This window comes from Bison bison, unplaced genomic scaffold (assembly GCF_000754665.1).
Source record: "Bison bison bison isolate TAMUID 2011002044 unplaced genomic scaffold, Bison_UMD1.0 scf7180017864459, whole genome shotgun sequence".
NCBI lineage: Eukaryota > Metazoa > Chordata > Mammalia > Artiodactyla > Bovidae > Bison > Bison bison.
Window position 1 is genome coordinate 1,352,023 of NW_011495021.1, and position 2,572 is coordinate 1,354,594.

Below are 2,572 nucleotides of genomic sequence, written 5' to 3' on the forward strand. Positions count from 1 at the left end.
GCTGTGAAAGTGCTGCACTCAGTATGCCAGCAAATTTGGAAAACTCAGCAGTGGCCACAGGACCGGAAAAGGTCAGTTTTCATTCCAATCCCAAAGAAAGGCAATGCCAAAGAATGCTCAAACTACTGCACAATTGCACTCATCTCACACACTAGTAAAGTAATGCTCAAAATTCTCCAAGCCAGGCTTCAGCAATACCTGAACCGTGAACTTCCAGATGTTCAAGCTGGGTTTAGAAAGGGCAGAGGAACCAGAGATCAAATTGCCAACATCCGCTGGATCATAGAAAAGGCAAGAGAGTTCCCAAAAAACATCTATTTCTGCTTTATTGACTATGCCAAAGCCTTTGACTGTGTGGATCACATTAAAACTGTGGAAAATTCTTTAAGAGATGGGAATACCAGACCACCTGACCTGCCTCTTGAGAAACCTGTATGCAGGTCAGGAAGCAACAGTTAGAACTGAGCATGGAACAACAGACTGGCTCCAAATAGGAAAAGGAGTATGTCAAGGCTGTATATTGTCACCCTCCTTATTTAACTTATATGCAGAGTACATCATGAGAAATGCTGGACTGGAAGAAGCACAACCTGGAATCAAGATTGCCTGGAAACATATCAATAACCTCAGATATGCAGATGACACCATCCTTTTGGCAGAAAGTGAAGAAGAACTAAAGAGCCTCTTGATGAAAGTGAAAAGGAGAGTGAAAATGTTGGCTTAAAGCTCAACATTCAGTAAACTAAGCTCATGGCATATGGTCCCGTCACTTCATGGCAAATAGATGGGAAAACAGTGGAAACAGTGGCTGACTTTATTTTTTTGGCCTCCAAAATCACTGTAGATGGTGACTGTAGCCATGAAATTAAAAGATGTTTACTCCTTAGAAGAAAAGCTATGACCAACCTAGACAGCATATTAAAATCAGAGACATTACTTTGTCAACAATGGTCCATCTAATCAAGGCTATAGTTTTTCCAGTAGTCATGTATAGATGTGAGAGTAGGACTGTAAAGAAAGCTTAGCACCAAAAATTTGAACTGTGGTGTTGGGGAAGACTCTTGAGAGTCCTTTGGACTGCAAGGCGATCCAACCAGTCCATCCTAAAGGAGATCAGTCCTGGATGTTCCTTGGAAGGACTGATGTTGAAGCTGAACATCAATACTTTGGTCAGCTGATGCTAAGAGCTGACTCATTTGAAAAGACCCTGATGCTGGGAAAGATTGAGGGCAGGAGGAGAAGGGGATGACAGAGAACGAGATGGTTGGATGGCATCACCAACTCAATGGACATGGGATTGGGTGGACTCCGGGAGTTGGTGATGGACCGGGAGGCCTGGCGTGCTGCGGTTCATGGGGTCACAAAGATTCAGACACGACTGAGCGATTGAACTGAACTGATATTCCACTGTATATATGTATCACTGCTTCTTTATCCATTTGTCTAAAGATGGATATCTAGGTTGTTTCCATGTCTTAGCTATTTTAAGTAGTGCTGCAATGAATACTGGGGTTATATGTGACTTCTTCAGGTATGTTTTTTCTGTTGGTGTATGAGAAAACCGTAATTGTTGGATCACCTGATAGTTTTATTACTTTTTTTAAAGGAATCTCCATGCTGTCTGCAACAGTGGCTGTATCAATTTACATTCCCACCAACAGTGCAGAGGGTTCCTTTACTCCACATCGTCTCCTGCATCTATTATTTAAAAGGTTTTTGATGATTGCCATTCTAACTGGTGTGAGATCCCACTCTAGTTTTGATTTGCATTTCTCTAATAATGAACGATGCTGAGCATCTTTTCATGTATTTATTAGCCATCTGTGTGTCTTCTTTGGAGAAATGTTTGTTTAGGTCTTTTGCCCACTTTTTGATTGAGTTGTTTATTTTTCTGGTATTGAATGAGCTGCTTGTATCTTTTGGAAATTAATCCTTTGTCAGTTGTTTCATTGCTATTATTTTGCAGATGGTGGTTTTCTTTTCTACTTAATGTCCTTAAAGGAGTTTTCTTGTACAGAAAATGAAATAAAATAATTATTATATAATTATATTCTGATAATGCTATAAACTATGCCATATTTACAGTGATTTTACTGGGGTTTTTTTTCATCAAGAAATATATAAGTACTACCAAATTCCCTCTTTTATTGTAGTAACAGTTCAATTCAGTCGCTCAGTCATGTCCAACTCTTTGTGATCCCATGGACTCCAGCACACCAGGCCTCCCTGTCCATCACCATCTCCTGAAGCTTATTCAAACTCATGTCCATTGAGTCTGTGATACCATCCAACCATCTTATCCTCTGTCGTCCCCTTCTCCTCCTGCCTTCAATCTTTCTCAGCATCAAGGTCTTTTCCAAAGGGTCAGTTCTTCACATCAGGTGGCCAAAGTATTGGAGTTTCAGCTTCAGCGTCAGTCACTCCAATGATTCAGGACTAATTTCCTTTAGGATGGACAGGGTGAATCTCCTTGCAGTCCAAGGGACTCTCAAGAGTCTTTTCAAATACCACAGTTCAAAAGCATCAATTCTTCAGTGCTCAGCTTTCTTTATAGTCCAACTCTCACATCCAT